The sequence below is a fragment of the Myotis davidii genome, unplaced genomic scaffold (assembly GCF_000327345.1).
Source record: "Myotis davidii unplaced genomic scaffold, ASM32734v1 scaffold339, whole genome shotgun sequence".
NCBI classification, from domain to species: Eukaryota; Metazoa; Chordata; class Mammalia; order Chiroptera; family Vespertilionidae; genus Myotis; species Myotis davidii.
In genome coordinates, this window is record NW_006290778.1 from 1,349,270 (window position 1) to 1,362,885 (window position 13,616).

At 41.2% G+C, this 13,616-nt stretch overlaps 1 pseudogene; it reads right to left on the bottom strand.

Annotated features, from left to right (window-relative positions):
- Window positions 1-1,000: 1,000 nt before the first annotated feature.
- LOC102768346 lies at window positions 1,001-1,438 on the bottom strand (annotated as a pseudogene).
- Between the last annotated feature and the right edge of the window lie 12,178 nt (window positions 1,439-13,616).

The following is a 13,616-nucleotide window of genomic DNA, read 5'->3' on the forward strand; positions in this document are numbered from 1 at the left end:
CTGAGTGAAGAGTAGACCCAGATATATTTATGTAGAAGAGCCTGGCAAACAGCGATGCCCCAGTGGCGACCCATGTTATTAATTCAGGCTTGTCCCGCCAGCGCTGCATGCTCATGTGAATGAGGCCTCTGCTCTGGCTGGTGCGAATGCCGGGCCCTGGGTGGGCAGTGAGGCAGCTGGTTGACTAGCACTGTGGTTTTAGAGTGAGTTCCTGCCGTCAAGGGCTCCCACTCTACAGACCTTGGGGCAGAGCCGGGTGGGCAGATCCACCTCCCTGGGCATCTCAACCTCCCCTGGTGGAGAGGCCCCTCCTCTCTGTGGGTGGCCTGAGAAGGGCCTGGGTAGAGCCAGAATCCAGGGCCAGGCCACTGTCAGAGTTCGGTCAAGTTGGACTTGAACTCGGCTCTGGTGGTGATCCTCTATGTACCCCACTCTCTCCCCCAAAACGGTCCAGTTCAGACTTACAGTCAACTCAGTTTCACAATCACTTGTAATTTTCTAGCTGCCAGACACTTACTTGACCTGTTGCAGGAATACTAAGATTGAAAAGGCATGAACCCAGGCCCTGGCCAGGCAGCTCAGTTGGTTAGAGTGTCATCCTGATATGTCAAGGTTGCAGGTGCCACGGTCCAGTTCAGAGTTACAGTCAACTCAAATTCCACAATCACTTGTAATTTTCTAGCTACCAGACACTTGACCTGTTGCAGGAATACTAAGATTGAAAAGGCATGAACCCAGGCTCAGGCCAGGCAGCTCAGTTGGTTAAAGTGTCATCCTGATATGTCAAGGTTGCAGGTTCCATCTCCCCCCCCTTTCTCTCAAATCAATCAATAAAAATCAATCAATAACAAGTGGGAGCCTTGTTAAAAAGGCATGAACCTTTCCTCCCGGGATATTGAACCTATTGTATGTGTATGGTGGTGGAGAAAGGTGTGTGTGTACATGAACTCACACATGCTTGTGGGAGGCATCATGAGATATTAGTAGGAAGAATCCTGGACTACAGTGCAATGGCCTCCTCCCCAGTCCCTGTGGGCCTCTGGGTCTGCCACTTGTCTTCTTGGAGTCTTGGCTTCCATTGCTGTTCAGCACAGGCAGCAGCTGACACCTGATTGGCCAGCAGCATGCCGCTGATCTCAGTGAGGTCCTCCTTAATGAACACAAAGCCCACATTCCCCTGGATATCAGGCCACAGGTTCTCCGGAGCTGGGCTGTTTTCCAGGTGTCCCCGGATGGCCTCGAACTTCATGGAGTTCTTGCCCATCAGCACCACAGCCTTCCCGCGGAAGGACATGTGGATCTGCTGCCTCTGCTTGGAGCCCACATCGGCTGCTCTCACAGTGAAGCCTTTTGGATAATCATCCAGAAGGTGGATGATCTTAAGGAAGTAGTTGGACTTCGAGGTCACCCTTTTTCTGTGGGCATCATGGTGGTGCATCAGGGATGGCCGCACAAGGTTTAAAAATATCACTCATGAAGATGCCTGACTAGAGGAGGGCCTGCAATGGTTTTTCTAATGAATTAATAAACATTTCTAAAATTTCCCACACTTAATTTTTAACGTGGGAAATATTAACAAATATAACTCACGTAAACAAAACTCTTTAGGGTTCTCAATTATTTTTAGAATATAAAAATTATTTTTAGAGTATAAAGGGACCTGACCTCCCAAACTTTGGAACTGCCCATCTAGAGAGAGCAGTAACAGTGGGGATGAAGAGGAAGGCACAGTGGTGGGCAGCTATGGAGATTTCCAAGCAAAGTGATTAAGGCGTCACCTGTTTTCTTTTTGCTACTTAGAGTAAAACACAGGAGGAGAGAGATACATTGAGGGAAGGACTATTAATCAAAAAGGAGCTAGGATGTGATGGTTTTATAAATGCTCAGCCTCTCCAGAGGAGAAGATGCTAAAATTAAGGAATGACTTCAGAGAAGGGTTTAAACCCAAGGTGCAGTTCCAACAGTGACCTAGAGATAGAGCAAATGGTGTGACTGTCTTTTGTTAAGACCTCAGAAATATCAATGGTAGAACCTCGTAGTAGCATTCAGACACACAAAGGAGCCTTTGGAAGGCTGCTCGCTTTACAGATTCTCTCAATCAAACGATAGAACCTCTAAGAAACTTAAGGGCACTATCCCTTTGCCTGTCTCAGTAGGAAGCCAAGGTGAAGGGCTTATCTCACAGAGATTTGTGGGTGTAGCTTTTGTCTAATGGGGTGAACCCCAATGAGAATCACATGGGACCCTCTAAGTTTTTGTGAGAATGACATCAGCAAAGACAGTGCCAACTTGGACCGAAAGGGACAGAGACAGTACACACTAAAAAAAGGCCATTGGACCTCCAAAATTCTACTGGCAGAAAAAAAGCTGAGAAAACCACTCAACTACACACACATGTGCTACCTTTCAAAAAGAAGAAAGGCCCAGATGGCAAAACCTGGAACCATGGAGAATGACTCCTAGTCCTTGAAACCTAATTAGGTGACTTCCAACATCTGCCCGGCTGGGTTCTGGAATTGCCTGGAACCTCTGTGAGACTTCCTTAAGGCTCCCACTTCCCCATTTTTAAAGAGGAATGTCTACAGCCTTTATCCGATGCCTGTTCCACTCATGTGTATATATATTCTTGTGGAACAGGTCTAGTTTCACAGGTCCACAGATTGAGAGGAAGAGCTTTCAAAGAATTATATGGGGGCCTGACCAACACCTGGTTCTGATTTAAATAATAATTCTGGATATTGAACTAATGCTGTAATGGGACCTAGGGAGGGAGCGAATGTACTTTGCATGTGAGCAGGGCTGTGAATCGTTGGGTCCAGGGGGAAACTGTGGTAGGCAGCTCCCACAGATCCCCACCTTCTGGTCCTCAGGCTTTGTGTAATCCCTTCTTTTAGAGCGGACCCAGTGACTTAATTGTACTGAATAGTATATTGAAATGTCAGTGTGAGACTATAAATGTTTGTTTTTTTATTGTGGTACAATATACATAGCATAAAATTTACCATTTTAACTGTTTATTAGGCATTCAGTTCATTGGCATTAAGTACGTCCACATTATGCAATCATTAGTACCATCCCTCTCCAGAACTTTTTGCATTTTCTCAAACTGAAACTGTACACATTAAACCCTACCTCTCTATTCTCCCCCACCCCCCGCCCCCAGGCAACCACTAGTGAGAGGAAGTACTTTCAAGGAACTATACTAGGGGCCTGATCCACACCTGGTCCTGATTTAAATAACGAATTTTTCATTATTGAGCTAATGCTGGAATGGGATGCAGCTTTTGAGGACCTTGTGAGGTTACCAGTCCCTGGCAACCACTATTCTACTTTCTGTTCCTATGAAAATAACTACTCTAAGTATCTCATATATGTGGAATCACGTGACTAGCTTACTTCATTTTACAAAATGTCTTCAAGATTCACCCAAGTTGTGTCAGAATTTCCTTCTTTTAAAAATATTTTTGCATTGATTTTTAGAGAAGAAGGGAGAGGGAGAGAGAAAGAGAAACATCGATGTGAGAGCAGAACATCAGTTGGCTGCCTCCTGCTCAATCCCTACGCCCTCACCGGGAATTGAACCAGCAAACTTTTGGTGCATGGGACAATGCCCAACCAACTGAGCCACCCCAGTCAGGCCAGAATTGCCTTCCTTTGTAAGGCTGAATGACATTCCATTGTATGTATATACATTGTATGTATATTCCATTGTATGTACATCTTGTTTATCCATTCATCCATTGATGGACGAGAGGGTGCTTCCACTTTCTGGCTATTATGGATAATGCTGCTATGATCATAGGTGTACAAGTATCTCTTTAATGAGCCTCTGCTTGCAATTCTTTTAGGTACACACCCAGAAATGTTTGTTGTTTTAAGCCACTAAATTTGGGGGTAATTTGTTACATAGCCACAGATAACTAATAAAGGAGTAGATTTGAAAGATATCACAAACAGAAATGTCTTTTTACCCCATTTTATCATGAAAATTTCCCATGTATAGAAAAATTGAAAGAACTTATCAATGAATATCCATATACCATGACATAGATTAAACTATTACTAGTTTGCTATATTTACTTTTAAATTAGGTTAACTCTAAATACTTAAGCATCTCCTAAAAATCAAGATGTTCTTCTCTATTCAAAAACACACCATTATTACATCTAAGAAAATTAATATCATCTAAAAATTTTCATAAAATTTTATATATATACTAGAGGCCCAGTGCATGAAATTCTTGCATGGGTAGGGTCCCTAGGTCTGGGCAGAAATCAGGGCCCCGGTGGTCAGCGCACATCATAGCAAGCGATCGAACTTCGGGTTGGTCAAACTCCCAAGAGGACAATTTGCATATTAGCGTTTTATTATATAGGATTCCCAAATCAGATTCCTTTGGCAGTGTCTAGACCAGGGGTGGGCAAACTTTTTGACTCGAGGGCCACATGGGTTCTTAAACTGGACCAGAGGGCCGGAACAAAAGCATGGATGGAGTGTTTGCGTGAACTAATATAAATTCAAAGTAAACATCATTACATAGAAGGGTACGGTCTTTTTTTTTTTTTTTTTTAGTTTTATTCATTTCATACGGGCCGTAGTTTGCCCACGGCTGGTCTAAAATGTGTTCTGTAGCTGGATTCTAAACTAGAAAATACGGTTCATACATTGCATTCATTATTATACCCTTTTGGTCTCACATACATTATTTCTACGTGTGTGTATGTTGGTGAATAGATGTGGTCTTTAGATTCTCTAAGTGGTGATACACCAAAGGTTGAGAACTAGTGATGTAAAAGTAGAAGATGACTGACTTGAAGCCAAACACCATGACTGAGCAACAGTCCACTAGAAGGCTGGTTTGGGGGTGACTAGCATAGCTTTAGACAAGTAATATAATCTCTTTGTCTCTAATTTGCAAATAATAAGATTGGTCCATCAACCTCAATGGGAAGGTACATGTGAAAATACTTTGCACCTCAGAGATGGTTCAGAGACCATCCAAATCTATGCCAATGTCAGTTTCTAAATTACAGAGAATTCAAGTTTCTGGGACCTTTGCACTCTGACCTCTAACCATGCTACAGTGAGGAGAGAAAGTGTGAAGTCACAGGCTGGTGTTTTTCATTTCTCCTTCTAGCCACACTCTGGGTGATGGAACCTGGAGAGAAGACAAGGTGTGGGTTCATGCCTTGATTGGGGTAATACCTGCACGTCCACACATGGTTGCTCTTTCATTGTCTGGCTGAGGGCCTGCCTGGCAGCCTGGCTAGACTCCTGTCTAGAAATGGGATAGAATGGGAATAGCCCGAGCCTTGTTACTTACCCCGCAAGGAGTACCTTCCCAGGACTTAAGTTCTCTCTCTCACCATAGATGACTCGCCCAAGTTACTTCAATACCCTTCCCTTGGGAAATGGTAATTTCCCAATTTACTTCTCCATGCTTCTTCCAGAGGTCCAGTAGTACTTGGTATTGAGGAAGGCTGGGTGTGGGGAAGGAACCAGAATCAGGACGCAGCCTTCCTTGGCCAACTGTTTCAAGTGAGTAAGGTAAGAATGCTGAAGACCGCGTGGCCCTTGAAAACGGGAGCCCTCCCTTGATTAAAAAAAAAATCCAGTTGAGGAAAAAGAACTATAAAACCAGAGTGATCTCTATGTTAATGAAAACACCCTCTTTATTGATAATAAGCTTAGAGAGATTTAGTTGGGTAAATTCCTGACAATACTTCCTGCAAGCTCTATGCCAGCTTTTGTTCTCAAATGCCAGGTGCGGATTTCCCAATGTAATATCTTTATGAAACGTGGCAAGTTTAAACACAACCGTTTTACTATTATTGCTCACCTCTGAATTCTGTTTCATGTTCTCAAAATGCTTAAGATTTTTGAAAAGGTGTTAATTAATCTTTCAGTAGCTTTCTATTTAATAGCTAGGAACTTGACCAAACTATGGGATCCTCATAAAACCTTAGACTCTTTGGGAGTCAGTAAGAAGATGAAACCCAACAGATGTGAGTTTGGATTAGCTGCTGACCTAATAGTTTGTAAGCTATTTAACATCTCGAAACCTTGGCGTCTTTATTTGTAAAAGCGGGGACTCAAAATTCATTTTGACAAATGCATTTTGAATGTTTGCCACATGCCAGGCACCAGGGAAATAAGGAAGACGTGTTCCTTGCTCTCACTAAACTTATCACAAGACGTGAATACTAAACAAAAGATCACATAATTAAGTAGTTAATTCCCCGGCAAATGTTGTGAGGATTAAGAGTCAGTCAGCAGCCCGGCCGGTGTGGCTCATTGATTGAGCGTCGACCTATGAACCAAGAGGTCACGGTTCGGTTCCCGGTCAGAGCACAAGCCCGGGTTGTAGGCTTGATCCCCAGGAGGCGGCCTCTTGATGTTTCTGTCTTTCATCAATGTTTCTGTCTCTCTATCTCTCTCTCCCTTCCTCTCTCTCTAAAATCAATACAAACCTATTTTTAAAAAGTCAGGCAAATTAAAAACTAGTGTCCTAATAATATTTGTTAGTTTTGCTAACAGTCCTAATTGGAATAAACATGTTTTGAGTATTATTCCTCCCTAATTGTTTGCATATACAATTGACCTTTGAACAAGGGTTTGAACTGAGGGGGGCACTTAATATGTAGATGTGTTCCAACAAACATGTACAGTCCTGTAAATGCATTTTTCTATTCCTTCTGATTTTCTTAATAACATTTTCTTCCCTCGAGCCCAGTTTATTGTAAGAATATAGAATGTAACACATATAACATACAAAATATGTGTTAATCACCTGTTATGTTATCGGTAAGGCTTCTGGTCAACAGTAGGCTACTAGTAGCTAAGTTCTGAGGGAGTCAGAAGTTATACACAGGTTTTCAACTGTGCGGGGGTTCAGTACCTCTAACCCCCCATTGTTCAAGGGTCAGCCGTATTTTAGGGGTTCAAAGTAACAGCACCATGTGACTTAGTTGTGTGTTCCTTATAGCACATGGCAGGCAAGCATTCCTCTTTATATTGGGGACATGGTCTTCCCAGCCTAAGGAAAGAAGCTGAGCTTGTTGCTAATTACTATTAGGAAGAGCAGTGTAGCCTTAACATTAACTAGACCCGCAGGGCCTAACCTGTGAGCCCTGAGCCCCCAGGAGAGTGCAGGGTGTGGGCACAAAGTTTTGTGAAGGGTCTCTGAATTCTGACGTGCATCCCTTATGGTCCAGAAACTGAAAACATATTTCGCCCAGATATGAACATTACTATAATCTGTGTAGATGTGGATGTGTTTAATATAGTCTAGAATCTTTTAAATGAATTAATGAAGTCTTACATTATTTCATTACGTATTTCTCAATAAAATCTTATCGCATCTCTTCCTGGCTTGAACAGCTCCTTACTGCTCAGGATAAAGTCCAAATTCCCTCCCAGGCACTACAAGATTCTGCTGGCTTCTCTTGGCATCTGCAACACCCCACCCTTGTCTATGCACCAAGCTCTGACATGAAGGCTCCTCCAGGTCATGGCTTAGGGCCCTGGGCACTTAGCACAATACCTGTTCTGGCATGAATAGACCCAGAACTCCCGAGTGGGCAAAGATACTGCCTAAAGAGTTCAAGACAGGAGGCTTTGGCTAGAAATAAATGACAAAGATTTATTCAAGGGTTTTAGGTTTTGCGAATCAAAAACACTATGGGGAGCACTCAGCGTGTTTCCAAGAAGAAAGAAAAGTTTGAGAGTTTTTATAGTACAAAGAGCACGCTTGAGAGAAGTACGTCCTGCATTCTTGGCTGCAGATTGGCTCAGGATGGTGATCTTCCAGGTGCCCAGCGGTCTGCATAGTAGGTGCTTTCTTAAGCATGTCAAGTGGGAATCTGAGAGATACAACAGCAGCACATGAACATTTATTCCTAAGTTTTTCAGACGTTTACCTATGGAATTTAGGTATATCGGGCACTGAGGCACAACTGAAAAAAGCCCAAGAGTTTAAGTTTCTGGGCTCATTATAACAAGAATAATTTTCTCATGCCTCAGCCTACTTGATTTGAATAATTTACAGCCTGGCCATAGTGACTCCATTTTTTTTTTCTGTACTCTTTACCTCCGTATCATCACGCATGGCATGGGTCGTCGACTTGGGCACCAAAACCAGCAGGTCTCACTTTGGTGCTCGCCTAGGCCACCTCTCTCCCAGGCTTCCATCTACTCTCTCTCTCTCCTTCTTTCCCTCTGGGAGTCATCAAGGCCCAGGCGGAGGTGCAGTCCCTTAGCTTCCTTCCTCTGTCACTGCTCCATCAACCCTCCTTCACAGAATCCTTCCAAAGAAGAGCATGAGCCAGTCTCTGGTTGACAGCCATTTCCTTTCAAGGATTTAAAAAACAAAACAATCTTGGAAGTGACAAAACTTCTTGCTGTCAGTTTTCCATGGACTCACTTCAATATTATATAGAAACCCATGTCCCATAATGCTCCATGCCTTCACGTGCTATGCATTCACATTATTTGAGTTCCTGGGGAGAGAGTCATTGATAAAGAGGGCGAGGAAGGCTTTTTTACTCCTCTCCCCACTCTTAAAACCCTCCAAAGAATGAAAAACAAATAACTCCATCTTTTCTATTAACCAATGTCACCCGAATACATTTAATAAAATAATAATAAAACAGTGGAAGAAAATGGCAAAAAAATAAAGAAAGAAAAGCAATAACTCCATCTTTTAAAAGATGAGAAAAAGCCCTGACCGGGTGTCTCTGTTGTTTAGTATGTTGTCCCTAACACCAAAAGGATGCTGGTTCCTTCCCGGTGGGGAGTGTACAGGAAGCAACCGATCAATATTTCTCTGCCTATCTTCCTCTCTAAAAATCAATAAAACATATCCTCAGATGAAGATTAAATAATAATAAAAGGTGAGAAAAAATGAAGTTCATATTCCACTTTTTATTATGAAATATCAAGCTAACCAAAAAATGTATTTAACATATATGTACACTTTCACTAACAACAATAAAATGAAGCATGAACCTACTAACCAGCTTTTAAAAATCTAAGGTAACCAGTGACTTGAAAGGTCCTGTGTGAATTTCCCCATCATTCTTTTTTCTCTCCTAGGCAGTAGCTACTGAACTTTGGCCTAATCATTATCTTCTTTTTCTTTAAATTTTTAGTCTTCATGTATATTTTCTTATACAACATATTTTAGTTTGGGGGAGTTTTTGCATTTTATTGAAATCACAAAATATAATTCTTCTGTGACTCACCTTTTTCCATTTAACTCTATGTTTTTAAGACCAGTCTATGCTACTCTGTGCAGCTCCAGTTCACTCATTTTTATCGCTGAACTCTGTTCCATTGTATGAATATGGGGCACTGTGTTTACCCATCCCTCTGGTAGCAGTCATTTGCATGTTTCTAGTTTTTTCTTATTACAGACAGGGCTGAACATTCTGAACATCCTTTTTCCTTTTTTTAAATTCTTCCCCAAGAATATGTTTTTATTGATTTCAGAGAGAGAGGAAGGGGAAAGGAAAGAGAGAGAGAGACATCCATTGGCTGCCTCCTCTACGCACTCTCAAACCCATAACCTTTTGGTGTGTGGGACGAAGCTCCAATCAACTGAGCCTCTCGCCAGGCCTGCACATTCTTGCACCCGTGTCCAGCTTTAATGACACAGAAGCTGTATACTGCCAAGTGAAGGTAAGGGCACTGTTCTGGAAGGCCCAGCTTGGTGGGCTATTGTTTGGAAACATAAGGCAAGCAGCTGGAATAACTCCAGAGAAGTGGCTCCACCCCAGTGAATGTAGGGAGTGGGGAGTGAATGCGCCATGTCAACTGTCTATCTTGGCCTCCTAGCTGGAGGTGAGGGGTGGTGAGGGAAGTAAAAGAAGGGAACAGTAGTTATCAGAAAGTCTGCTCACACTGAATGTTTGTGTTCCCTGCCTCCTACCCCCTTTCCCCCAAAATTCATATGTTGAAACCTAATCCCTAATATGATAATATCTGGAGGTGGAATCTTTTAAAGTTTAAGAGGTGATTAGGTCACAAGGGTGGAGCCCTCATGAATGGGATTATTGCACTTAAAAAAGAGATCCCAGTGGACATAGTGAGAAAACAGCCATCTATGAACCAGGAAGCAGGCTCTCACCAGACACCAAATGTGCTGGGGCCTTGATCTTGGACTTTTCATCCTCTGGAATGCTGAGAAATTTTTGTTGGTTGTTTTAGCCACCCAGTGTATAGTATTTTATTTATATCAGACCAATGGATTAAAACAAAACTTGTCTTCGGGAGTGTTGCCACACTCACTTCCTATATTCTGAAAACCGAGGAAATATGGCCCCAGACAAAGGAGAAAATAGACTTGGTGATAGTGTTTGAAGAAAAAAAGTCAATGTAAAACCATGGTCTGTCCACATCAGTTGCCTCATCTTTCTCTAAATTAATTTTTAATAAATAGCTGGTCTCTTTCAAAGATGAGCAATGATCAGAAAGACATAATTAATTAGTGAAACTTTCAGTTAAACAAGCTGGTATTTATAGTTTCTCCTCCCCGAAACCCTACTAAAATGACAGAAGGAATATAAAAGGGATTAACCCCCACAGGAGTCAGGAGACATCAATAGATGAGAGATTTCAAAAAAATTTTGAAGACAAGGAAGAGGATAGAGTAGCAAGAGCCAACTCAATTAGCAAAATGGAAGACAAAAAAAAAAAAAAAAAAAAAGGAAGACAATATCACTCAAAATGTCTATAGACACCCTGAAAGCATCAGGTACTGTGTAAGATGGGGGTGAGGCATAGGGCTTCACAGCTGAATTTCACCAAAAATTCAAAGACGAACTAACATCTATTAGTTCTCAAACTAATTCCCAAACTATTCCCAAAAATTCAAGAGGAGGGAAGACTCTCAAGCTCATTTTACAAGGCCAACGTTATCTTAATTCCACAACCAGGCACTACAAAGACACTACAAAGAAAGGAAACTATAGGCCAATATTCCTGATGAACATAGATGCTAAAATCCTCAACAAAATATTACAAACCAGGTACAGCAATATATTAAAAAGGTCATATATACTTTATCAGGTATATCACTGGCAAATGTATTTCCCAAAGAGTAGGTTTCCTTTTCATTTTGGTGATGGTTTCTTTTGCTGTGCAGAAGCTTTTTTACTGTATGGGAGAACATATTTGCCAATGATATATCCGGTAAGAGATTAATTTCCAAAAAATATATATAGAACTCATACAACTCAACAGAAGGAAGACAAATAACTCAATTAAAAAATGGGTACAGGACCGGAATAGACACTTCCCAAAAGTGGACATACAGATGGCCAATAGACATATGAAAAAAAATGCGCAGTCACTAATCATCAGAGAAATGCAAATTAAAACTACAATGAGATATCACCTCACTCCTGCCAGAATGGTGGCCATCAATAAATCAACAAAAAACAAGTGCTGGCCAGGCTATGGAGAAAAGGGAACCCTCTTGCACTGTTGGTGGGAATGCAGATTGATGCAACCACTATAGGAAATAGTATGGCGTTTCCTCAAAAAAATTAAAAATGGAACTATTGTTTGACCCAATGATCCCACTTTTAGGAATATATCCTAAGAAGCCCAAAACACCAATCAGAAAGAATATATGCAGCCCTATATTCTTAGCAGCATCACTTACAATAGCTAAGAACTGGAAACAGCCCAAGTGCTCATCAGTAGGTGAGTGGATAAAAAAGCTGTGATACATTTACACAATGGGATACTATGCAGCTGTAAGAAGAAGGATCTCTCATCCGTTGCCATAGCATGGAGGGACCTGGAGAGTATTATGCTGAATGAAAGAAGCCAGTCAGAGAAAGACTAGTATCACATGATCTCATTCATATAAGAAATCTAATGACCATAATAAACTGGGGGAAAAAATGGGTCCAGAGGCATGGATGCATGGAACAGACTGCGGAATCTCAGAGGAGAGGGGCATGGGGAGACAGAAAGAGATTAGCCAAAGAACTTATATACAAACTAGAGGCCCAGTGTACGAATTCATGCACAGGTGGGATCTGGCTGGCCCGTCCCCTAGTCAAATTCCCAGTTGAGGGGACAATTTGCATATTAGCCTTTTATTATATAGGCTAAGCATAGCCAATGGACAGAGACAACAGTATGATGAAGGCCTGGGATGGGGCACAGGCTGGGAGGAGGAAGAAGAGGGCAAAATTATTGGGGGACATCTTTAATATTGTCAACAATGAAAATATATATATATATATAATATATATATAACCTTTTAAAAATATCATACACCATAATCAAATGGGATTTTTCCCCAGGGATGCAAGGTTGGTAAAATATCCACAAATCAATAAATGTGATACAGCCCTGGATGGTGTGATTGAGTGTTGTCCCATGCACCAAAAGGTCACTGGTTTTATTTTCCAGACAGGGCACACACTCAGGTTGCAGATTTGATCCTTAGTGAAGATCTGTACAGGAGGCAATCAGTCTAGGTTTCTCTCTCTCTCTTAATAGACATATAATCGGGTGAGGATTTAAAAAAACCACAAAACACTATTTGATGACAACATTCCATCAATAAAGGAATGGCTCCAAAAATAGAAATGAAGTCATGCTAAAAACACCAGCTCCATTTAAAAAACAAACAACTAGACAATTGTGGGAGTTGTGGTAAAATAATGAAATATAAATATTATTAACCTTTCCTATGTCAGAATAATACAACCAATAAAATTAGAAGGAGGATGGAAGTGGAAAGGATTTTTTTAAATGTGTTTTTATTAATTTTTTTAGAGAGAAGGGAGATGGATAGAGAGATGAGATAGAAACATCGATAAGAAAGAAACATCAATCATCTGCCTCCTGCACGCCCCTACAGGGGCTTGTGCCCAAACCAGGAATCCAACCAGGGACCTCTTGGTTCATGGGTTGATGATCAACCACTGAGCTACACCAGCTAGCCAAGGGGAGAGGAAATTCAAGAAAATGTATGTAATTTCCTCATGTTTCTTGGCTGGAAGTTAATAGACATTATCTAGCCCTAGCTGGTTTGGCTCAGTGGATAGAACATTGGCCTGCAAACTGAAGGGTCCCTAGTTTGATTCTGGTCAAGGGCGCATCCCCAGTAGGGGGCATGCAGGAAGCAGCCAATCAATAATTCTCTCTCATCACTGATGAAGCTATCTTTCTCTCCCTTTCCCTTCCTCTCTGAAATCAATAAAAATATATTAATAAATAAATAATAAAAAAATAAAGTTGAATCATTTTGTTTTAAAACATGACTCAAACTTTTTAATGATATCCTCTTTTTTTATTTGAAAGGACTATTTTTTGGAATCTGTATTCTTGGCATCAAGAACTATTTTCAAAATTCAAGAATTTCTTCAAGGCTTTCTTCTTGATAAATGTCATGCTTTTGTTTAGAAAAAAAGTATGATCCGATTTTCAGTAATGCTATTTGTAGGTATTTCCATTCTCTGTAAAATGATTTCTTTTTCTTGCCTACACACACAAACACACACTTTTTTCATTCTCATTCTTATCTGTATATTTGCATGTAGAAACATCTGGAATTGATTGTCCCTAAATGTCAACAGTGAATTATCTCTGAGTGG